Source organism: Triticum aestivum, chromosome 5D (genome assembly GCF_018294505.1).
Source record: "Triticum aestivum cultivar Chinese Spring chromosome 5D, IWGSC CS RefSeq v2.1, whole genome shotgun sequence".
Taxonomy (NCBI): domain Eukaryota; kingdom Viridiplantae; phylum Streptophyta; class Magnoliopsida; order Poales; family Poaceae; genus Triticum; species Triticum aestivum.
Window position 1 is genome coordinate 398475820 of NC_057808.1, and position 26418 is coordinate 398502237.

The 26418-nt window shown below is 46.1% G+C and overlaps 1 pseudogene; it reads left to right on the top strand.

Moving 5' to 3' along the window:
- Nucleotides 1–8008: 8008 nt before the first annotated feature.
- Nucleotides 8009–20990, top strand: LOC123122095 (uncharacterized; annotated as a pseudogene).
- The last annotated feature ends 5428 nt before the right edge of the window (nucleotides 20991–26418 follow it).

The window sequence follows — 26418 nt, forward strand, 5'->3', positions numbered from 1 at the left end:
TCATAGAATACCCAAAACAGTTGGGTATACCTCCTATTTCAGATCTGGAAGCAAAAGTGATTGTTTCTAGAAACGGGTCCTTTCTCGAGGAAAAGTTTCTCTCGAAAGAATTGAGTGGGAGGATGGTGGAGACTTGATGAGGTCATTGAACCGTCACTTCAACTAATGTGTAGCAGGGCACAGGAAGTTGTTCCTGTGGCACCTACACCAATTGAAGTGGAAGCTTATGATAGTGATCATGAAACTTCAGATCAAGTCACTACCAAACCTCATAGGACGACAAGGATGCGTACTACTTCAGAGTGGTACGTAATCCTGTCTTGGAAGTCATGTTGCTAGACAACAATGAACCTACGAGCTATGGAGAAGCGATGGTGGGCCCGGATTCCGACGAATGGCTTGAGGCCATAAAATCCGAGAGGATCCATGTATGAAAACAAAGTATAGACTTTGAAAGAACTACTTGATGGTCGTAAGGCTGTTGGGTACAGATGGATTTTAAAGGGAAGACAGACAATGATGGTAAGTGTCACCATTAAGAAAGCTCGACTTGTCGTTAAGATGTTTTCCGGCAAGTTCAAGGAGTTGACTGCGATGAGACTTTCTCACTCGTAGCGATGCTAAGAGTCTGTTAGAATTATATTAGCAGTTACTGCATTATTTATGAAATCTTGCAGATAGGATGTCAAAACATTGTTTCCTCGACGATTTTCTTGAGGAAAGGTTGTATGTGATACAACCAGAAGGTTTTGTCAATCCTGAAAGATGCTAACAAGTATGCAAAGCTCCAGCAATCCTTCTAAGGATTGGAGTAAGCATCTCGGAGTTGGAATGAACGCTTTGATGAGATGATCAAAGATTTTGGGTTTATACAAGGTTCATGAGAAACTTGTATTTCCAAAGAAGTGAGTGGGAGCACTATAGAATTTTTGATGAGTATATGTTGTTAACATATTGTTGATCAGAAATGATGTAGAATTTCTGGAAAGCATCCAGGGTTATTTGAAAAGTGTTTTTAATGGAAAACCTGGATTAAGCTACTTGAACATTGAGCATCAAGATCTATAAGGATAGATCAAAAACGCTTAATAGTACTTTCAAATGAATACATACCGTGACAAGATTTTGAAGGAGTTCAAAATAGATCAGCAAAGAAGGAGTTCTTGGCTGTGTTACAAGGTGTGAGTATTGAGTAAGACTCAAGACCTGACCACGGCAGAAGAGAGAGAAAGGACGAAGGTCGTCCCCTATGCTTTAGACGTAGGCTCTACAGTATGCTATGCTGTGTACCGCACCTGAAGTGTGCCTTGCCATGAGTTAGTCAAGGGGTACAATAGTGATCCGGGAATGGATCACATGACAGCGGTCGAACTTATCCTTAGTATCTAGTGGACTAAGGAATTTTCTCGATTATGGAGGTGGTAAAAGAGTTCGTCGTAAAGGGTTACGTCGATGCAAACTTTGACACTAATCCGGATGACTCTGAGTAGTAAACCGGATTCGTATAGTAGAGCAGTTATTTGGAATAGCTCCAAGTAGCGCGTGGTAGCTACATCTACAAGATGACATAGAGATTTGTAAAGCACACACAGATCTGAATGTTGCAGACCCGTTGACTAAAACCTCTCTCGTAAGCATAACATGATCAAACCCTAGAACTCATTGAGTGTTAATCACATGGTGATGTGGACTAGATTATTGACTCTAGTAAACTTTGAGTGTTAATCACATGGTGATGTGAACTAGATTATTGACTCTAGTGCAAGTGGGAGACTGTTGGAAATATGCCCTAGAGGCAATAATAAAATGGTTATTATTGCATTTCCTTGTTCATGATAAATGTCTTTGTTCATGCTATAATTGTATTAACTGGAAACCGTAATACATGTGTGAATACATAGACCACAACAGGTCCCTAGTAAGCCTCTAGTTGACTAGCTCGTTGATCAATAGATGGTTATGGTTTCCTGACCATGGACATTGGATGTCATTGATAACGGGATCACATCATTAGGAGAATGATGTGATGGACAAGACCCAATCCTAAGCATAGCACAAGATCGTGTAGTTCGTTTGCTAAGAGCTTTTCTAATGTCAAGTATCGTTTCCTTAGACCATGAGATTATGCAACTCCCGGATACCGTAGGAATGCTTTGGGTGTACCAAACGTCACAACGTAACTGGGTGGCTATAAAGGTGCACTACAGGTATCTCCGAAAGTGTCTGTTGGGTTGGCACGAATCGAGATTGGGATTTGTCACTCCGTATGACGGAGAGGTATCTCTGGGCCCACTCGGTAATGCATCATCATAATGAGCTCAATGTGACCAAGTGTTTGGTCACGGGATCATGCATTACGGTACGAGTAAAGTGACTTGCCGGTAACGAGATTGAACAAGGTATTGGGATACCGGCGATCGAATCTCGGGCAAGTAACGTACCGATTGACAAAGGGAATTGTATACGGGATTGATTGAATCCTCAACATCGTGGTTCATCCGATGAGATCATCGTGGAACATGTGGGAGCCAACATGGGTATCCAGATCCCGCTGTTGGTTATTGACTGGAGAGTCGTCTCGGTCATGTCTACATGTCTCCCGAACCCGTAGGGTCTACACACTTAAGGTTCGGTGACGCTAGAGTTGTAGAGATATTAGTATGCGGTTAACCGAAAGTTGTTCCGAGTCCTGGATGAGATGCCAGACATCACGAGGAGTTCCGGAATGGTCCGGAGGTAAAGATTTATATATGGGAAGTCCTATTTTGGCCACCGGAAAATGTTCGGGATTTTTCGGTATTGTACCGGGAAGGTTCTAGAAGGTTCCGAAGTGGGGCCCACCTGCATGGGGGGACCCACATGAACGTGGGTAGTGGGGGCAAGGCCCCACACCCCTGGTCAAGGCGCACCAAGATCCCACCTTAGAAGGAATAAGATCATATCCCGAAGGGATAAGATCAAGATCCCTAAAAAAGGGGGATAACAATCGGTGGGGAAGGGAAATGATGGGATTTCTTTCCCCCACCTTTGCCAACGCCCCAATGGACTTGGAGGGCAAGAAACCAGCCCCCTCCACCCCTATATATAGTGGGGAGGCGCATGGGAGCAGCACCCCAAGCCCTGGCGCCTCCCTCCCTCCCGTGACACCTCTTCCTCCCCGCTTGCGCTTGGCGAAGCCCTGCCGGGATCCCGCTACTTCCACCACCACGTCGTCGTGCTGCTGGATCTCCATCAACTTCTCCTCCCCCCTTGCTGGATCAAGAAGGAGGAGACGTCCCCGCTCCGTACGTGTGTTGAACGCGGAGGTGCCGTCCGTTCGGCGCTAGGATCATCGGTGATTTGGATCACGACGAGTACGACTCCATCAACCCCGTTCTCTTGAACGCTTCCGCTCGCGATCTACAAGGGTATGTAGATGCACTCCTCCCCTCTCGTTGCTAGCATCTCCTAGATTGATCTTGGTGACACGTAGGAAATTTTTTGAATTTCTGCTACGTTCCCCAACATGTAAACCTCTTCTTCAAGCAATCCATGAAGAAAAGCGTTCTGCACATCAAGCTGGCGGAGAGACCATCCGCGAGAAACTGCCAGAGACAGAAGAAGTCGAATAGTGGTAGGTTTGACAACTGGGCTGAATGTATCCTCATAGTCCAGGCCCTGACGCTGTTTAAAGCCCTTAGCCACGAGGCGCGCTTTGTAGCGCTCAATGGAACCATCTGCATGTTTCTTCACCTTGAACACCCACTTCGAATCAATGATGTTGACGCGAGACGGAGGAGGAACAAGTGTCCAGGTCTTATTCTTCATAAGAGCATGATATTCTTGTTCCATAGCAGCCCTCCAGTGTGGAATACTCATAGCGGCTTGATAACTGCGTGGTTCGGCGGTTGGATCATCCACAGCATGAGCCAGGCAAGCAGCAAGATAGGTGACCGTGCCATCGGTGCGCTCCTTGGGACAAACAATGCCACTGCGGCTGCGAGTGTGTGGACGCCGCCGAGGAGCAAACACCGGGGCCGGCGGGATGTCCGGAGCAGGTGAGGCCGGTCCAGGGGACTCCGGCGAAGAAGGACCGGGTGACGGCGGGCCGGGCGACGGCGGACCAGGCGACGTAGGCCCCGGCGGCGTGTGGGCCACTACAGACCTAGGCGAAGTAGGCACCAGGGACGCCCGCGCGGATGGCGAGGGTGACGATGGAGGGGAGTCCGGGCGAGGAGGCGGCAACGGAGACTGCTCAGAGGAGGCCGTCGCAGGCTCTGGCCCGATCGAAGTAGCCAGCATGGGCTCCGGCCCAGGCGCGGTTTGAGACGGAGCGCCCGGTGCGGAGTCGAGAGTGGGAGGTGGTGCATGCACCGGCCGATCGACGTGCACCACATGCGACGTAGCGGGTCCGTCGGGGAGGAGTTCCAGGCGAGCTCCACGTCTAGTTCCTGCACCATGATTAGGTAACAACACAGGCGAATATCCAACATCTTCAAATTGGCCAGGCATAAGAGGAAATGAATGCATAGATGGTGCTGTGCTGGATGACTGAGGCATGACAGAAAAGGGGAAGACAGTCTCATCAAAAACAACATCCCGAGATATGTAGACTTGATTGGTTGGGACATGGAGACACTTGTAGCCTTTATGGAGAGAACTATACCCTAAGAACACACACTTTTTGGAGCGAAACTCAAGTTTGCGATCATTATAAGGACGAAGATGAGGCTAGCAGGCACACCCGAACACCTTAAAAAAGGTATAGTCAGGAGTTTCACCTAAGAGAAGCTCAATAGGAGTTTTCATATTAAGAACACGCGTAGGTAATCTGTTAATGAGAAAACACGCGGTAGCAAAAGCATCACTCAAAAAACGAAAGGGTACAGAAGCATGAGCAAGAAGTGTGAGGCCGGTCTCAACTATATGGCGATGTTTGCGCTCAACAGCGCCATTCTGCTGATGTGTATGCGGGCATGATAAACGATGAGAGATCCCAAGCTTATTAAAGAAAGTGTTGAGGTTGCGATATTCGCCCCCCCAATCTGATTGAACATGGATAATTTTATGCTTGAGTAGACGTTCAACATGCAATTGAAACTGTATGAATATATCAAACACATCAGATTTGCGCTTAAGAAGATAAAGCCAAGTGAAGCGACTATAGGCATCAACAAAACTGACATAATAGTTGTGACCACTAACAGATGTTTGTGCCGGACCCCACACATCAGAAAACACAATTTCAAGAGGGTCCTTTACTTCTCTAGTAGATGAAACAAAAGGTAGTTGATGACTCTTGCATTGCTGACAGGCATCACACACGGACATCTCTTTATTGCTAGACACTAATGGCAGCTCATGACGGTGGATTATGTGGCGAACGATGGGTGTGGCGGGGTGACCAAAGCGAGAGTGCCACTGGGAAGGCGACACACGAACACCGCTGAAGACGCACGGGGCGGATGGATCCTCCAAACGGTACAAGCCTTGGCTCAACCGGCCACTAAGCAGAACATCCCGGGTTGCTCGATCCTTAACAAAAAGATTAAAAGGGTCACAGAGGACATGATTATCAAGGGTAAGCTTAGGGACAGATAAAAGATTACGAGTCACCGAGGGAACCCGTAAAACATTACGAAGATGGAGCTGCCTAGAGGGATGACTAGTTAAAAGATATGCTTGGCCAATATGAGAGATGGGCATACCTACACCATTGGCGGTGTGAACCTGATCGTGCCCGTAGTAGGGCTGGTAGGTGGAGAGTTTGTTAAGCTCGTTCGTCATGTGATCCGTGGCGCCGGTGTCCATGTACCAGGCTGGATCAACAGGGTAGGATGGTGTGTATCCTGCTCGACGCGTGGGTCCTTGCCCTTGGCGGCGATGTGGGCAGCCGGGGCGGCAGCGATGTGGGCAGCCGGGGCGGCAGCGGGAGGACCAAAGTCTGCCATGGCAAACTGGCGCTCGTTGCCCTTGCCGTCGTTGCCGATGCCAAGGAAGCTCCTCTGAAAGCGGCGGTGACACTTGGAGGCGACATGGCGTTCACGACCACATAGCTGGCACACCACCCTAGTGTTAGGGCCCCCACCCAGGGTCGATGCAGGGGGCGGGGCTGCCTTGCCAGGTGACGGGGCAGGGGGGCGCTGGCCGCGAGAGGCCCAGAAGGCCGCCGGCTGGGCGGTGATGGTGGCGGAGGAGCGACGAGCCTCGACGCGTTGCTCGGTGAAGAGGAGGCGTGAGTAGAGCTCGTGAGGAGGCATCGCTGGCTTGGCGTTGTGAACGGCCTCGGCGAGATTGTCGTAGTCGGCGTCGAGGCCTTTGATGACGAAGCCGGCGAACTCCTCGTCGCTAAGCGGCCGACCAATAGAGGTGAGCGTGTCCGCCAGCACCTTCATCTTGTTGAAGTAAGTCGTAGCGGAGGAGTCCAGCTTCTTGATGTCGGCGAGCTCGCTGCGAAGGGCCATCGAGCTGGAGGTAGAGACCTGGGCAAAGGCGTGCTCCAGGGTCGTCCAGGCGTCCATGGAGGTGGCAGCGAAGAGACAAAGGCCAACGACCCCGTCGCCGAGGGAACCCTGGATGGCAGAGAGGATCGCCTGGTCCTGCTGCACCCACATACGGTGTTCCGGGTTGATGGGCGGGCCGTGGACGGTAGGGATGACCTGCGGAGGACACGGTAGCGAACCATCAACAAACCCTAGGAGAGACCGGCTGCGTAGCAGCGGTAGGACCTTGGCGCGCCAGAACAAGTAGTTGTCCGGCGTGAGGCGGATGGCGATCAAGTTGTCGAAGTGGAACGGCCCGGTGGACGTGATAGCGCCAGCAGCAGGGACGATTGGCGGCGGAGCCGCGATAGGATCCACGGCCGCGACCGATGCCGCGGGTGGCGCCGCGGGCAGGGGCGGGATCATGGCCGCAGGCAGAGTCGCGAGCGTGGCCGCGGGTGGCACCGCGGGCGGAACCTCCCCCGAGGCCGCCGGGAGGACGGCAAGTGATGAGGAAGAGGCCGCGGGTGGCGTCGCGGGTAGGATCGCCGTCGTGCCGGCGGAGGTTGCAGGCGACGGCGGCGGGATTGGAGCTGAGAACATGGAGCCCACAGCGGTGGTGCCGAAGAACTGAGGCACCGACAGAGCCAGGGGGTGAGGTGGGAGGTTGAGGAGGGCGGCAAGCGACGCGGGGATGGACCCGGAGCTGGCGGCGCCCGAAGCGGAAGCAGTCATGGCGGCGGCCCTAGGGTTTAGGGTTTTTGGCGCGGCGGCGGCGGCGACAGCGGGTGGGGTGGAGGACCTAGGTTAGACTCGATACCATGTAAAACGTAGGTTTTGGGAGAACTGGCTCGACCCTCAAAGGGGTGGCCTATCACATATATATATATATATAATGATGACATACAAGTCCAATACCAATAAGATATGGTTTACACAGTAGGGCTACAATACGAAGTCTAACACGTTGCAACTCCGTCGTGCAATGAAGCTTCGCCGGGCTGCCTTGGAGTTTTTGCCGCACCGCCGGCACTGCATTGGAACTTCGTCGGGGTTGCAATGGAGCACCACCGGGGCTGTGGAAGGTGTGACCGTTATGCAATGGAGATTCACGGGGCTGCACTGGAGCTTCACGAGATGTCCACGGTGCTGCGTTTGAAGTATGTGGCGCTGCTGACTTGTTGTGATCGAACGGCCACTGGCGTGCAGATCAGACGGCTGGCTAGGCGGATGATTTCCTATAGAAATCATGCGGTTGATTTGTAGCAGCCTTCTTTAATTAATTAATATATGAATAGGTGTTTTAAAAAAAAGAACACGTTGGCAGCGAGAGAGACACAAGGACTGTCTGCGACCAAACACAAGAGAGGAGAGACGGTCTACCCTACTAGCAGTACTTTTTACCATCGCATTTTACTGTAGCCGTAGCACCTCGGCCGGAGCTCCCCGTGCTAGCTCTGGCACTGTTCACCGCGGCTGGCTGCCACCCTCCTCTTTTTACCCGCCCCGTGAAAAAGGGCCCGATTCCCAAGACACCACCCCAAAAAGCATCCTGCTAGCCTCCTCCCTCTCCCTCTCCCACAAGCAAAAGATTTCTGCGCAGTACCATACTGATCGTCTGATCCCCCTCCCCTCCCCTGCCATCCCATTGATCGCTCATCTGCTCTGCTTTTCCGCATTGACTGACCACAAGCGACCCCTCCCTCCTCGAAGGCCACAAACCAACCCCCCTTGCTTCCATTCCTCCTCCCTCTCCTCCCAAATGCCGCCTGCCTGCTCCGGTGCTCGCGCGTGAGCGGCTAGGACGACGCGCGAGGCCGAGGGGGGAAGCCATGGGGGAGACGGATTTGGAGGACGTGGTGCTCTCCTGGTCGCTCCAGGAGATCAACGACGACGACCTCTACAGGGGGAAGGTACGTGCCTTGCACGTGGTGCTCTCCGTGCGCCATCCATTCATCCCTCCCTCGCTCCGCCTCCGGATGATGATGATTTGTGCGGGCTCGACCCTTTTGTCGCCCGAATCTGTGTGTGTCTGGCACGGACTCCGGACAAGCTGGGTTTAAATCTGGTGTTTTTTTTATTAATAGCGTTTAGTGCGCTGCCTTTTTGTGTGTAATCGAAGCTGGGCCAGCCGTTGGATGCTCCAGATTGTGGTGTGTGTGATCCGTGCGCTAGGGTTTAGAGGGGGTTTCTGTCCACGTGTCATGGAACTGGAACTGCAATTAATTAGCATGTGCTGAGTGCCATTTCTGGACTGTCGTCTGATGGCAACGTACGTAATTGTTGGATTTCAGGAAATTGCAGGTTGCTGTTGCCTGTTGCTGCTAGTATTTCTGACTGATTCGGGCTAACTACTGTACATCATTCTAAAAAATGTTATGCATTTTTTCTTATGTTACATTGTTGCTGAATGGAGGTGCCCATTGCTGTTGAAAACGATAACACACCAATTTGCTATGCCTATCATGTGACCACCATTTGTGAACTGTCTCTAATAAGTTTCAAGGAACTGTTGAGTCCCTGTGATATGAGCAGCTTAAGCCCTGTATTGATCACTGCTTGTTCTTGCAGTAGATGAAATTGACCATATAGCTCTTCTGTTTACATGCCATTTGTGTGCTCAAGGAACTGTTGGAGAACCATCTTTTGCTAGCTATAATCATATTTCTTTTGGAAATGGCCTCTTTTGTTTTTAGGTTGAGACTATTCCCTGCAACTTCAAGTCACTTGATCACTATCTCGCATCGTACCGTGTGCCTCTGATTGAAGAAACAAGGTCAGATCTGTGCTCATGCCTTGAACTCATCAGTCAAGCACCCTCGTCCAAAATACTTTCCATGGAGGTAGCAGGAAAGTCGGGATCATACTTCATGGATGTGGACTTTTGGGACAATGATGCTGGTTTCTCTACTGGGGCTTATTCTGCCAGGAATGGTGACATCTTTATTTTGTCTAGCATAAAACCTGAAGCTGCAGAGGACTTAAACCGCCATGGTGTCACATATTGCTTGGCAATGGTTACTGAGGTTTCAATGGATGATGAATACCAGAAGGGCTTCAGAGTCAAAGTTGAAAAGAATATTGATTTGGAAGAAGACTTGAACAAACTCAAACATGCAATATTTCTCAATAATATCACCACAAACATACGTATATGGAAAGCACCTACCTTCGATGCACACATGAATGGCAATTTCACAATAATCAAGTCGCTCTTAGCCCCCACAAATCTGGTAATATGACATGCATACTCGTGTTTTAGTTTTACTTGCCATTTTCATTACCAGTATAAATTAGTATGGGACCTAACCTTTTGAGCTCCTCTTTGCCTGCTCTGTTGCAGGGTGAGGATATTTGCGGTATGTGTGTTAAGCAGGATGGGGGCTCTTTGGCTTCTTTCACAGAGCAATTGCTGTCGGTTATGCTTAATCAATCACAAGTGGATGCTATTGAATCTGTCATCTCAGCTGTACAATGTGGGCATGTGAACCTCATGAAGCTTATATGGGGTCCACCAGGCACTGGAAAAACCAAGACGGTTAGCGCTTTACTGTGGGTCTTGGCGTGTTTGAAATGCAGAACTCTTGCTTGTGCTCCCACAAATGTTGCTGTTGTTGGAGTTTGCACTCGTTTCCTTCAAAACTTGAAGGATTTCAATCAGCACACTGACAACATTGGTCTACCTACTTCTCTTGGAGATATCTTGTTATTTGGAAGCAGGTCTAACATGGACATCACCAAGGATCTTCAGGAGGTTTTCTTGGATTTTCGTGTCGACGAACTTGTGGAATGCTTTTCATCGTTGTCTGGATGGAACAGCAGAATAGCTTCAATGATATCCTTTTTTGAAGACTCTGCTTCACGGTATGATATGCTTCTTGAGGATGATGGCAAAACTGATCCAGTGTGCTTTCTTGACTTCATAAAGAAGCAATTTGACGCTACAGCAATAGCTCTGAAAAGATGCATAATGAATTTGTGGGTTCACCTTCCTGGAAGGTGCTTTTCTTGTGATAGCATCATAAATATATCTACACTGCTTCATATGCTGGAAAATTTTGGCGCCCTTCTGTGCGACGTAGACTTGACTGACGAGGGCTTGAAAAGGGGCCTTGGTTGTCTGTCAGCTGAAAACTCTGTTTGTACACAGCCTATATCTTCTATTGAGAAGGAACTGGATGGAGCAAGGTCTACATGCCTCAAATTGCTTAAAGATCTGCTACACTCACTTAATTTACCCACTGGAGTAGACAAAAGCTGGGTGCAGAACTACTGCATATGCAATGCAACACTTCTTTTCTGTACTACCTCTAGCTCTTATCAGTTGCATCACATGGAGATTGCACCCCTCGATGTATTGATTGTTGATGAGGCTGCTCAAGTGCGGGAGTGTGAATTGGTGATCCCGCTACGTCTGCATTGGTTAAAACATGTTGTTTTGGTAGGAGATAACTGTCAGCTGAGTGCAATGGTTAAAAGCAAAGTAAGGTTTTGCCTAACCCTCTTTATACCGTCTGAGTTCATTTCTTAGTCATTGGTGCATTTACTAACAAGATAAACTTTTGATACTGAAATGCTATTTTTTTTCTTCCAAAAAAATGTAACGGCCATATCTTTCTTTTATGCTGCATTGTTATTGATCTGTTTTTTATATTCTTAAATCTTACTTTTCATTGTTTATCTCTAGGTATGCAAAGAAGCTGGTTTTGCGACAAGTTTATTTGGGAGATTGGTTATGCTCAAATTTGACAAACATTTGCTGAATATACAGTATCGCATGAATCCTTGTACCAGCTTATTTCCAAATGCTCAGTTTTATGAGAGGAAGATTTTAGATGGTTTCGACGTCCTGTCTCCTAGTTATAATAAGGATTACACATGCCTCCCTTTTGGAAGCTACACGTTTATAAATCTCACCGATGGAAGGGAAGACAAAGAGGGCACGGGAAACAGTCGCAGAAACATGGTTGAAGTTGCTGTTGTTTTGCACCTAATCCATACCATCTTCAAATGTATGTCTAAGCTGAACTCTATCCTTTCTTTAACCTTAATATCCTTTCTAGTTATTTTTTATCACACTACTTGGCTAATATAACATGAGATCTTTAGAAGCTTATGTGGTCTGCCATTCTTGTATTGCATAGTGCATAACCTCCAATTGTAGAAAGGTATTTACTACAATAGTGTACATTCGAGAGTCCAGTTTTCCATGTGTATGTCATGATATGGTTAATTGCATCAATCCGGCTCTATGAAATTTCTATTCTACTGCCCCTGTTTGTAGACAGTGTTACATTTTTATTTAGAAAAAAGAGAACATTAGGTAGATGACATGAAAGATAAAACATTATACCCTATCTTGGGACTTTGTAATTGAAAAGCAATGATATGTCAATGATTTGGTGATACAGAATCAACTTAAATTTGCTGAAGAAAATTCTTTCAGTTGCCTTGTCCAAATGTGCCTAAAGATCAGTAAGCATACCACTTGAGTTTTCTCTGCAGCTTGGAAAAGGACAGACCAAGGGCTCAGCGTCGGCGTGGTCTCTCCATATAATGCTCAAGTTGATGCAATTAAAAGCTGACTTGGCAAAAAATATGATACATGTGATGGATTTCATGTGCGGGTGATGTCCATTGATGGTTTTCAAGGAGAAGAGGATGATATAATAATACTATCAACTGTTAGATCCAACGGGAGAGGAGTTGTTGGATTTCTTGCTGATAACCAAAGAACAAATGTTGCTCTTACTAGAGCAAGGTGTGCATCAATTTTTTTGCGGTCCCTTGTTTTGTTGCTGTTCAAAGTATGTCAGACTGGTGATATAAATTATCTGATGTATGCTTTATTCATACAGGCACTGTCTTTGGATTGTTGGGAATGCTCATACACTTTATAAAAGTGGGACCGAATGGACAGACCTTGTTGCTGATGCGGAGAGACGTAAATGTATTTTCAGTGCCACTAATGACGCAACCATCTGTAAGTTGGTTTTGCAAGTAAAACAAGAGCTTGATGAACTTGAGGATCTTCTTAGTGCTGATTCAGCGGTTTTCAGCAATACCAGATGGAAGGTAAGTACCATGGTTTCAGCCAGTTTGGCTTTGAACTACTTTCTTGTTTTCTAATATATCGCTGCACTTAAATTACCCAGAATGCAAGCCACATGTATGTGCATTTGTCTTATGAGACTCATGCTTGTTGTCAGGTAGTTAGGGTTTACTGAATATACACTTCATTTATAGTGTGATTTTGTTTGTGTTCACAAATAGATCTGTTTTTACTTTTTGGAATCATGTATGTGGTTCACTTGTCTCTGCTAGGCTGTTTGCTCTGTAATTGGATCGTGAGAGGTTTGTAAATAAGGTTTTCAGGACATGTGCTACTTGAACCTCTAGTTTTCTTGGAAGTACACACTGTTCATTTTCTCGTATACACTCTTTCTCACGTTCCATTTTTTGTATTCATATATTCAACAGGTCATTCTTAGCGACGAGTTTAGAAAGTCTTTCACCAAACTAAAATCACCACAGCTCAGGAAGGAAGTACTCCAAAAGCTTATCAAACTTGGAGATGGTTGGAGGACAACAGTTAAGAACCTTGATATGCCTGGTGTTTCTCATCTTGTAAAAGTATACAAGGTCTGGGACTTGTATCTTGTTTGGAGTATTGACGTGGAGAAAACCGAAAGAATGTATTCCCAGATAATAAGAATTTGGGACCTACTGTCACAGAAAAATGTTGCAAGAACTGTTCAACGTCTCGAGAATTTGTTCTCCTTGTACACGGATGATTACCTGGATCTTTGCAGGAGAGTGCAGACACAGGGGTATGAGTTTTTTTATTGTTAATCTAGTTCCTTAGATATTTTATACCTCTGATACTTACAGAGATGAACTGTTTGTACATAGGTTATGCATACAAATGAACTGCCTGAAGACATTCTTCTAATTTTTGCCCTCCTTTTTGTTGTGGATAACAGGAAAATGGAGGTTCCTATGGTTTGGAATATTGTGCATGATGTTGTCCGCTATAACAAGGATTGCAAAGTTGATGCTCATGAAGAGCATGATCTCGTCGATACATCATATGCCTTGGAGAACTCAAAAGTCAGTGAAAGCTTCTTGCTGATGAAATTCTACTCTTTATCATCTGGAATGGCAAAGCATTTGCTGACAGCTACTGATGGGTCCGAAATCAACATCCCCTTTGAACTGACTGATGAAGAGTAGGTGATAATCCAATTCCCGCTCACTAGTTTTATACTTGGGAGGTCAGGCACTGGAAAAACCACTATATTGACAATGAAACTGATTCAAAAAGAGCAACAGTCATTGATTGCATCCCAAGGTCTAAATTTGGATGGAGCTGATTTATCTGGGGTAGATGACAGTAATATTATGCCACCAAAGAATGGAGGAGAAAGTTCTGTGAGACAAGTATTTATCACTGTAAGCCCAAAGCTATGTTCAGCCATAAAAGATCACATCTGCAGACTTAAAAGGCAAGTCTGTTGAATTGGACCCCTATTTAAAAGTATTACATATGTCTACACCATTTTGGAAATGATTTTCATATAACTATTTAAAGTGGACAGCAATGTGTGCACGGGTTGGCTCAGTTTTTTTTCACTGTACTTCTTTCTCTAACCTCATATTCTTTAGGCCCTTTGCATACCCTTATGAAGGGTTGATATTTCATCCATATGAGGTGCATTTTCTCTTTAAGATGTGATTTTTGGGAATTAGAAAAAGAAAGTACACATATGGGGACTGTGCCAGTAGCTTTTTATAAAAGGGTTAGACAAATCATGAGCACTACTTTGCAGGCCAGGACTTGAATGCGGCTGGGCTGGGCGTGCACTCAGCCACTCACATGACTAGCCAACTGAGCCACGCTTGGTTCTCTTTTGTGAAATTATACTCCCTCTGTAAAGAAATATAAGAGCGTTTAGATCACTAAATTAGTGACCTAAACACTGTTATACTCCCTCCGTTCCAAAATAGATGACTCGACTTTGTACTAACTTTAGTACAAAGTTAGTACAAAGTTGAGTCATCTATTTTGGAACGGAGGGAGTATTTCTTTACAGAGGGAGTACATCGCAAGCTGGTTCATTGATTTCTTAGAAGATACTCGCTTTGCTTCTTTTATGATTTGTACCAACAATAATTCTTGTATTAATTCCAATTTATTTCAACCCTTTATAGATTTGGCACCAGTGATGTCTCTGACCAGCCTAGCATTCTTCACATGCATGACATCATGGATGACCTGGAAGAGTTTACAGAAATTCCTGACAGTTTTTGTGATCTACCTCACGGGCACTATCCTCTTACTATAACATATCACAAGTTTTTGATGATGCTTGATGGAACATGCCAGACATCTTTTTTCGATGCGTTTTATGGTGAAATGAAGTCTAGCTTTGAGAGAGGCCATTCAAGATCTCGTGCAGTGCAAACTTTTATTGAATTGAAGGAAGTTACCTATGAAAAATTTGTTACCTTCTACTGGCCTCGTTTTAATGCAGACCTGACAAAGAAATTTGCTGCGTCTACTGTCTTCACTGAAATAATTTCTCATATAAAGGGCGCGTATCAAGCAAGCAGGCCTTATACTGGCAAACTGGGAAGACAAGATTATGTGATGCTCGCAGACAAAAGATTTTCATCTTTGAACAATGAGAAGAGAGATAGAATTTATGATATATTCCTTGAATATGAGAGTATGAAATGCACTGCCAGGGAGTTTGATTTGTCAGATTTCGTCAATAGTCTTCACAGCAGTCTTGTATCCGAGGGCTACAATGGAGATATGGTGGATTTTGTTTACATAGATGAGGTGCAGGATCTCACCATGACACAAATAGCACTTATTAAGTATGTCTGTGTGAACATCAAGGAAGGCTTCCTTTTTGCTGGTGACACTGCACAGACTATAGCAAGGGGTATTGATTTCAGGTTTGAAGATATCCGTTCACTTTTTTATACTGCATTCCTCCCAGAAACTGAAGCGTCTAATGAAGGACTTAAACATCGGAAAAGAGTACATCTCTCAGATATGTTCCAACTATCTCAGAATTTCCGCACACACTCTGGCATCCTCCGTATGGCACAAAGTATCATGAGCCTTCTTTACTTCTTTTTCCCGTCAAGTGTTGACAAGCTTAATCCAGAGACTGGACTTGTACATGGAGAAGCTCCTGTGCTGCTGGAGTCTGATAACGATGAGAATGCAATTATGACTATTTTTGGAGAAAGCAAAAGTAAACATGGTAACCTGCATGGGTTTGGTGCTGAGCAAGTCATATTAGTTCGTGATGATGCTACCAAAAAACAAATTATTGATATTGTTGGTAAACAAGCTCTTGTTTTGACTATTGTTGAATGTAAGGGCCTTGAGTTTCAGGTATGGGCCTATAAATTCAGTTTCATCTTTATTTATTTTGCAAAATATTTTAACTGTAAAACACGTTGTTTCAAAATGTCAAATATACTTACTTCAAAGATATTTTATAGGATGTGCTGTTGTACAACTTCTTTGGTTTGTCGCCTTTAAGAAACAAATGGAGAGTTCTCTATGGCTACATGGAGGATAAAGATATCATAGCACACTCTGAGGAGATTTCTCATCCGGGTTTTGACACAAGCAAGCATTATCTTCTCTGTTCAGAGCTGAAGCAATTATATGTTGCAATCACACGCACTAGGCAAAGACTGTGGATGTGTGAAAATACAGATGATTACTGTCGACCAATGTTTGACTACTGGAAAAAGTTGTGTCTTGTAGAAGTTAGATTACTTGATTCTTCCCTCATTCAGGCAATGCAGACAGGGAGCAGCAGTGATGATTGGAGGCTACGGGGAATCAAGGTTGGTGATCTTTACTTGTTTGGTCTGGAAAGCAATTTTAGTTTATCATGCTATGCATTATTTTGCCCTACTCAGTGGTTTTTTGTGTGTTTTTAATCCTGTGAAATTCATGTTTTTTTCTCACGATTGTTCTATGCACACAAATTCTTTGTTAGGTCTTAGGTGGGTCATGGCGCATACCTACTTACACTTCTTCTGTGCTTCTCTTTTACCATTGTTATTCCATGTCACAAGTTCTCTCTCTTTTCCTTCTGTAGTTGTTCAATGAGGGGCAATTCGAGATGGCTACTATGTGTTTCGAAAAGGCTGGTGATGCATACAGAGAGAAGTAGGCAAGAGCTTCCGGACTTGTAGCTACCGCTGACCGTGTCATTTCAACAAATTTGGAGTTGGGCAAGGCTTCATTGCAAACAGCATCAGAAATTTACGAGTCCATAGGCATGCATGAGAAAGCTGCTACTTGCTATATCAAATTAGGTGACTACAAAAAAGCAGGTCTGCCAACTCTCCATAATTCTCAAGCTATATCCGTACTTTGAGATTTCATCATTCCTTAACGTTTTACAAATGAATAGGTGCTGTTAAAGAGTTGCTATATAAGTAAATGTCATCAAATTTCAAATCATTTTTTTCGAAATGATATCCCTATATAAATTGCAGACATGCTATTTTTTAGCTTTCATATGGGTAATTTTACCTTACACTCCACGAAGCTCTGTCTGACTAAACATTGTGCTCCTTGCATTGACATAGGTATGGTCTATATGCAAAAGTGTGGTACTTCTAGACTTGAGGAAGCTGGTGACTGTTTTGCTAAGGCTGAATGCTGGTCGGAGGCGGCTGAAATGTTCTTGAAAGCTAAATGTTACACCAAGTGTTTCTCCATGTGCTCGAAAGGAAAACAATTATACAATCTGGGCTTGCAGTTTCTGCAACAGTTAGAGGAGGAACATTCACTTGAGAATTCAAAATCCTTGGAGGTTTCTGCAATTAGAACGAAGTATCTGGATAATTGCGCTCAACATTATTTTGAGCATGCTGACATAAAGCATATGATGCCCTTTGTTAAAGCATTCAGCTCTATGGATCACGTACGGACGTTCCTAAATTCTAGAAATCTTGTTGATGAACTGTTGAGTTTAGAGATGGAAATGGGTAATTTCCTAGAAGCTGCAGGAATAGCAAAGCATAAGGGAGATGTATTACTGGAGGTAGACATCCTCGAGAAGGCAGATTTGTTTGAGGATGCAACACGCCTTCTACTCCTCCATATCATTGTGGAATCCTTGTGGTCTTCAAATAGTAGAGGGTGGCCTCCCAAAAGTTATGCAGAGAAGGCAAAGTTGCTTGCAAAAGCCAAAGAGATGGCAAAAAAGGTCTCTGAGTGCTTCTACTGCTTTGTTTGCGTCGAAGCTGATGCATTGTCAGATGTGAATAAGTCTCTTTCCAGTTTGAATTGCACTTTGCTTGAGGGCAGAAAATGTGCAAACTTACTAGTTGAACTTGTTGCTTCCCGTTCAATCCTTGATGTTCATCTTCAGTCTCGAGCCTCTGGATACAAGATAGAATTAGGGCCAGGATCTGAAGATGAAAATAGCTGCAATGATATACTGGCCTCTAACCAGATGTCACCCTAAACTCTGTTTTATGCCTGGAATCACTGGAAGTCGATCATAATCAAAGTACTATCTCATCTTCGCCACACTGATGGTCCAGAATTAAATGATTATGCTTTTGTGTATGAAGATCTTTGCGCCAAGTACTTTGGATTGAGAAAAGATGGTGAAGTTGACAGATATGTTGTGCTGAACATGAATGCAAGTTGGCTTTCCAATGCTGACAGGAATTCATTGCCGCAAGACGGCAACAGATGTTTATTGGGTGCCCCTCAGTGTCATTCATGTGCTCAGTGTTTCTGGATGAATGAACTGTCTTCTGTTGGTTTCAGTGTACTTAAGAAGTTGGAGTCGATTGTTCAAATTTCTCCAAAGCCGACATCTTCATATACCCTGTTGAGAACTATCCTTATCATGCATGAGATAGGAAAGCTTCTGGAAGAACCACAGTTCAGTATGCCAAAAGGTTCCATGAAGTTAAGAAGCTTTTTTGTTCTCTGTGAGCGTCGCTTCTTTGAGTTAGTTTTTCTTGTGTGGAGATATGGGACAAAGGGGAGCCTCTTGCATCTACTTGACTCACCAGCTGCATATGGGTTGATTGCTGATTCTCTTAGTGCAAATCTTCGCCCAGCAAATAAAAATTTGACTCATGGGCATCTTGGGAGAACGACCATGCTTCTGCTTCATGCAGCACAATTGGATGAAGTGCTACTTTCAAGACTACTACAGTACCTGGGCAATAATTCTGAGTGGGCAGATTTTTTCTGATTTTTGAAGAGATTTCTTGACAGTGGTTGTGATAGATCCTCCTTGATCTTGAACTTTAAGCTTGCTCTTGAGTTTACCTTCAGTGTAAACTGGAAGGATGAATTAGACTACATATCCCCAATATGCTATGTGAGCCTTATGGAGTGCCTTGGTTTCTTGGCTTCATCATACTTGGTACAGAATGAATTTATATGCTGCACGAAATCTCTGTTGGTCAATATGCTGGAGTGCCGTACCAGCAAGGCTTACATTGAAAGCTGCCTGGTATCTAAGTCGAGCCCAGATTCTGATCTAGATCATTGGACAAAGTCATCAGGCCGTTTCATATATGACACAATTATGACTATCTTGACGACCAAACATATGCTCCAGGAATGGGTGCACAAGACTTCATGTCCTTCTAGTACTTCATACACAGCAGTTTTCCTGAGACTAGTTGTTACACTTTATCCTCTGATCATCACTCTTTCTCTAGGGAATTGCTATGAGGTCACACGTATCCTTGTGAGGAATGAAGTCTTCAAGGATTTACCTTTGGAGTTCTCTAAGAAGATTGAAGATGCTTTGAAAATGAGGCCTCGCACACGGAGCGACTTCACAAGAGTGCTTGCTGATGCACTTGCCACAATCGGGGATCATATGGTATTTATTGGTTCACCCAAAGGCCCAGCAATCTGTCAAAATTTGAATGCTTATATGATTAGCAAGGAGGATTTGCATGATGTTCCGAAGATAATGGCACTTCTGTGTCTTGAAGAACCAAATTCTGTAAAGCAAGAGACTCCATTGCCAGAAAAATCTGATGGTACCAAGTTTGGAAATCCTGTGCCTGTAGAGGTATTAACGATAGAGAGTTCGAGACAGACAGATTCATCAAATGATATGTTTGAGACTCTCTGGAAGAAGTTTGAGACTTTTCGACTCGACGAGGAAGGCCATGTGAGTTTCACATGTTATAAATATTGCTTGTATTGTTATTCTCCAGTTTGTCCCATTATCGGCAGCTGCCAACTAATTCTAAAAGCTAATTTCTGCAGAAAGACTCAAGGGTTGTTATTCAATTTCTTAGAGATGCCCTTCCATGGCTGGAGCAATCAGGCGTTCTAGCAGTGATTGATAAACAGATTGATGAACACAATCTGGAAGAGATCAAGCACATCTGCAGTGAGTTTGAAAAACTTTCTGACAGGTAAGAAAGGGTTAATTTAGGGCCAGCTCTATCTAAATTTCATAATATGCTGTATTGCAATTGCAGTTCTAGGATATTATTAACATTTTAAAGCTTGAGCAAGTCTGTAGAAAAATCCGCAAGGATCTACGATAGCGAATATGTACAATATGAAAATAGATTTCTTAATGAATCTAAAGAAGTAAATTTGGTTTTGTAGATGTTGATATATTTTTACATAGACATTGTCAAAGTTTATGAAGTTTGACTTAGGACAATCCTAGAACTTCAGTTATTTTGGAACAGAGGTAGTACAGTACCTTCTAGTCTAGTGTAAAACATGTCTTGTGAAAATTGACCTTAGCACTTGCACGTGAAAATTCACAGGACGGCGAAAAACGCCGTGGATGATCTATTCTCAAAGTGGCAAGGTTCTAAGAAGGCACTGGAGCAGGTCATCCGCCTTGTGTATGGTACAAGGCATGTCATGGATGATTGTTTCGCGAATCACAAAAGTAAGGATGGCTGTTGCAAGGGGAAGGGGAAATTCCCGGGCTTCAGCATCATGAAGGTGCCCACAGCGAGTATATCGAACACTCGCCCAGATGATGAACGAGCTGACACGGGAGAAGCTGCCTCGACTTCAACAAAGGCGGCGCAGAAGCAGAAGGGCAAGAAGAAATCCAAGAGGACGAAGAAGCCCGACAAGGGGCGTGGCAAGAAGTGAGCTTCTGTAGTTAGTTTCCCGCCTGCAAGAAAATACTCCCTCCGTTCCAAATTACTTGACCCATATTTATCTAGACACGGATGTATCTGGACACTAAACAAGTATCGATACATCCGTATTTAGACAAATTCAAGTCAACTAATTTGGAACGGAGGGAGTACGTATTTGTGTGCATTGGAGAAGCTTGTATCGTAAAACCGTTGCTAGAGACGGCAGAATGTAACTTTGAAACCGGCACAAGACAGATGTCTGTGAAGTTGCAACCGGGTGACTAGTGTTTTTTGCAAAAAGTTAGTCTTGGAATTAGTGGTTTCTGACACAAAACTGAAGCGTGGTTCTGTAACCCTAGCCTTCAATGTTAATGCTTTTTGCAATTCACTCCTTCAGAAACCCACATATTGTATAGATCAGATAGCTACACTCGTACTGACAACCTCACAGCTACAAGTTCAAATCACCTTCAGTCCCAAAGCCCCTAGAACCATGATAGTGGACTTGGATGACGGGCGGTGAAGAAATAAAAAAGGGATAGGCTGCTCCAGCTGAGATCACATCTTAATTGTCCAGGTAGCCAGCAGGTCGACAGGATAGTCAGCAACACAAATTGGATACATATTATGCACAACTGCCCAAGCCACGGAAAACCTAATAGCTTACCTTGGTTTGAGATAAAAAAAAGGCTGTCACATAACAAATCGATGGTGAACGGTATTACATGCCTAAAACCAAGAATCGCCGCAACCCCTTCATATAAATGCGGTGACACACTCTCGAGTCTGGACACAAATCAATGGAGCCGGGAACCTTGGCACCATGAGGAAACATGCATTTCTTATCTAACACCAAAATGCGCAAACGCAAAAAGGAGCTCAGACATCAGCCGCTGCAAGAACCTGAAATCCAGGATCTGCTACAATCAATCGACACGCGGCAAACCCATTTGTGCACACACAATTACTCTAAATGATAGGGAAAAGTGATCCGACAGAACGAAAAAACAGAGCAAGTCGCTGTTACAGTATGACCACGGATAGCAAAGTTCTGGCTCAATGCGAAAAACATAGTCAGCAATGTATTTATTTCAACAAAGGGGAAAACAGAGCACTTACCTAAGCCAAGTTTGTAGTGGTAATTATAGTTCTCAGAACACCGTTACGGCAGACTTGGCACTAACTTCCTACACGGCACTCTTCTGGCAGAGTTCTCTGTTGGTAATGCCTCCCTGGCCCGTTGTTGTAGTTACCGCTGCCTTGGTACGATCCCTAGCTGCACCTACAGCTGGGCCTGCTGGGGTACCTGTCCACTTCCTTCAGTACAAGTTGTACATCAGTGATCAATGACAGTGCATCCACTATAGATCCCTGCAGCCATTGGGCAACTCTGGTAATATGGAGAAGATAACTCCGAGCGGTTTTATTGTAATTCTTACTTGTAGGAATTACTTTGTACTCCCTCCATTCACAAATATAAGATGTTTTGGACATTTCAATATGGATTACATAAATGAGTGAGCAAACACACTAAAATGTGTCTATATATATACATCCGAATCAGATTATTTTTAAAAAACATCTTATAACAGTGAATGGAGGGAGTAGTTTCTTGGATCTTGGGTCCAAAGGATCGTACTTATAATGGTTACGAGTATGAATCTTACATGTGTTTCTCAAAAGAAAATAAAAACAGAAGCAGCAAAGCCTAGCACAGCTACGACTACACAAATGAATATTTGGTAATGTATGATAATTCGACCTCTAGATTTCACAAAGCATGACACCGGCTGCAAGGCCCCAGAACATGTAACCGAGTTGTAGATGGAACTACTCCTTCAATGTATGTCTTTATAGCCACAATCGATTCGCACGCCTCCTTGATATACGCCTTGTCCAGGGTAGAGCATTTCCTAGATATGTTTCCAAAGCACCGACGATTCACCCTAATAGTGTCTAATATAAGGCACTTAATTGACATTGAACTCTCTAGAATATGGCGTGTTAGCTCAACCAAGCTCCTTTGGGGGCAAAAACCAGTGATCCGGAAACTCTTGAGCTTGTCATGGTGGTGTTCTGGCATTTGCCTCAGGGTTGATGGATCTCCAACCAACAAGTCATACTTCGCCTCCACTGATAGCTGAAGATAAATGGCCAATTTTTTGGGTTAATGATGTTAGAGCTATAATATAGGTCATGTACCCCTTTGTATTTATCCCGTTGTATAAGGGGTTTCCTGCATATGTTCCACACCTGTACATGTATATATATCGGCCTATGGCCTCATGGGAATACAAGTTGCTTATTCCTAACATGGTATTAGAGCTTTAGGTTTTTTTTTTCGCACGCGCAACTCGTGCTTCGATCCACTCCTGTCGTCGCCGCGTTCTCCCTTCGCTCGGCGTCGCTGCTACATCTCCTCCCGCCAGGCGCCTCTCCTCCTCGATCGCCGCAGGGAGGCCCCCGATCGATCTCCAGGCGCCCAGCTGGTCCCGCTCAGCGGTCGTCTGCCTCTCCCGCCAGGACTCCGGGTCGCTCCTGCCGCTCCCGCGCTCAGGCGCCGCTCCCGCCCGCCAGCTCCCGCACTCAGGCGCCGCTCCCGCCCGCCAGCTCCCGCCGCCCCCGCGCTCAGGCGCCGCTCCCGCCTGCCAGCTCCCGCCGCCCGCCAGGTGCCCGCTGCTCCCGCCGCTCCCGCGCTCAGGTGCCTGGACTCCGCCCCTCCCGCCTGGACTTCGCATCCCCTTCCCGCGGCCGCCGTTCGCTCGTGGTCTTCCGCTTGCCGTCCGGTGTTCTACTGCTTTCGGATCTCTTTCCAAAAAAAAAATGTCTGCTGCATCGGGCTATGTTGCTGTCCCTCGCTGTCCGGTGATCTTCGATGGTACTAACTACACCGAGTTCGCTGGCTTCATGCGCATTCACATGCGTGGCATCCGTCTCTGGGGTGTTCTTTCTGGCGAGGTCTGCTGTCCGCCACGTCCGGTTCCTCCGGTGGCCCCTACTCCGCCGACTCCACTGGTTCTTCCTCCGGATGCTAATCAGGCCGCCAAGGATGCGGCTAAGGTTGCTGATGAGGCTGCTGATCGTGCCTATGATGAGAGGGCTTTGGCTTATGAGGAGGCTCTTCAGACGTATCATGGTGCTTTGTCTGTTTACACCCAGTGGCTTGATGATGATGCTCGTGCTGCAGCTGTTCTCACTGCTAGTGTTCTGCCTCAGTTTGCTTATGAGTTTCTGGGTCTTCCTACTGTCTTCCAGATGTGGACCTGTCTTCGTCAGCGCTATGAGCCCTCTGGTGATGCCTTATACCTTTCTGTGGTTCGTCAGGAGCATGCTCTTCAGCAGGGTGACTCTACTGTTGATGACTTTTATGCACAGAGTTCTGCTATCTGGCGCCAGCTTGATTCTCTCCGCAGTGCTGGTTGTCGTGCTTGCCCCTGCTGCCAGGCTGTCCAGGCCGATTTGGAGTTTCATCGCGTCTACGAGTTCCTGTCTCGGCTCCGTAAGGAGTTTGAGCCCCGGCGTGCTCAGTTGCTTGCTCGTGGCCGTATTTCTCTCATGGAGGCGCTTTCAGAGATTCGTGCTGAGGAGACTCGCCTACGTGGTGCTGGTTTGCTGGAGGTTCCCTCTGTGCTCGCTACTCGGGTTTCTTCCACTCCACCTGCTGCACCGCCCCATTCTCGCTCGAGTGCTCCGCCGCTCTTGCCCACTCCTTCTGGAGGCTCAGGTCGCCCCCGTTCACATTGTGACTACTGCAATAATGATGGTCATATTGAGTCCCAGTGCTACACAAAGCGGAAACATCTGCGCAAGGCGCGTTCATCCTCCTCAGGGACTTCGTCATCTCCCTCGCCAGCTTCAGCCATTGCTTTGACTGAGCAGGATATTCTGAGACTTAAGCGTCTGCTCGCGGCTTCAGGTTCTTCCTCGACGGGTACTGCTGGTTCTGTGACTGATGCTTCCCGCACTGAGCACCCGCCCTCTACACAGTCAGGTACATTCCCATGGGTTCTGGACTCTGGAGCTTCTTTTCATATGTCTTCTCATTCTTCTGCTTTGTCCTCTCTTCGATCGCTGGCTTCTCCTGTTCATGTCTTAACTGCTGATGGTACTCCACTTTCTGTTGCTAGTCGAGGCCATCTTTCCACTCTTTCTTATTCTGTTCCTGATGTTGCTCATGTTCCTCGCCTTACCATGAATCTGTTTTCTGCTGGTCAACTTACTGATTCTGGTTGTCGTGTCATCCTTGATGTTGACTCTTGTTCTGTCCAGGATCGTCGCACGCACACTCTGGTTGGGGCTGGCCCTCGCCGTCGTGATTCTCAGGGTCTTTGGGAGTTGGACTGGCTTCATGTTCCTTCCGCTGCCACCACCACTGCCAGTCTCTCCGCTGCTGTCGCCTCTGTTACTGGTTCCTTCAAGCAGTGGCATCATCGACTTGGTCATCTGTGTGGTTCTCGGTTATCGTCTTTAGTTCGTCGAGGTCTTCTGGGGTCTGTCTCAGGAGATGTCTCTTTAGAGTGTCAGGGTTGTCGTCTTGGCAAGTAGATTCAGCTACCATATTCACATAGTGAGTCAGTATCTAAGCGTCCTTTCGATTTAGTCCATTCTGATGTATGGGGTCCGGCTCCTTTCGCTTCGAAAGGTGGTCATAAATACTATATTATTTTCATCGATGATTTTTCTCGTTACACATGGCTTTATTTCATGACTTCACGTAGTGAGGTGTTGCCTATTTATAAGCGTTTTGCTGCCATGGTTCATACTCAGTTCTCTTCACCCATTCGTGTTTTCCGTGCTGACTCCGCTGGTGAGTATATCTCTAAGATGTTGCGTGGTGTTCTTGCTGAGCAGGGTACTCTTGCCCAGTTCTCTTGTCCTAGTGCTCATGCTCAGAATGGCGTGTCTGAGCGCAAGCATCGTCACCTTCTTGAGACGGCTCGTGCTATGATGATTGCCGCCTCTCTTCCGCCTCATTTTTGGGCCGAGGCTATCTCCACTTCCGCCTCTCTCATCAACCTTCAGCCGTCCGCTGCTTTGCAGGGTGGTGTTCCTTTTGAGCGTCTTTTTGATCGGTCTCCCGATTATTCGATGCTTCGCTTGTTTGGTTGTGTTTGCTATGTTCTTCTTGCCCCTCGCGAACGCACCAAGCTGACCGCTCAGTCTGTTGAGTGTGTCTTCTTAGGCTACAGTGATGAGCATAAGGGCTATCGTTGTTGGGATCCTATCGGTCGTCGGATGCGTATCTCTCGAGACGTGACTTTTGATGAGTCTCGTCCTTTCTACCCACGCCCATCTTCCTCGTCTTTTTCAGTGGAGGATATCTCTTTCCTCACTTTTCCTGACTCACCTATCACCCCTGTCGCGCCTGTGCCTTTTCGTTCCCCTCCCTCTGCTTCTCCACCTCTCGTCGAGTCATCGCCACCGTCTTCCCCGGTCTCCTCCCCTAGCATGTCACTGGATTCTACACCTTCATCTCCGATGACTTCTTCATCACCACCCCCCGATTCTACCTTGGCGATTCCTCCTTCTCTTATTCCGTCTTTGCCTCAGCATTACACTCGTCGTTCACGACCTGTGGATGCTTCCTTGGATGAGTCGTCCTCTTCCTCTCAGCCTACTTATGGCTTGCGTTCTCGTCCTCGTCCGCCTATTGATCGCTTTGGATTTCCCACCGCTGGTGCTGCTGTTCTTGAGCCGACTTCTTACCGTCAGGCTGTTGTTCATCCTGAATGGCAGTTTGCGATGGCAGAGGAGATTGCTGCTCTTGAACGCACTGGTACCTGGGATCTTGTTTCTCTTCCTCCCGGCGTCC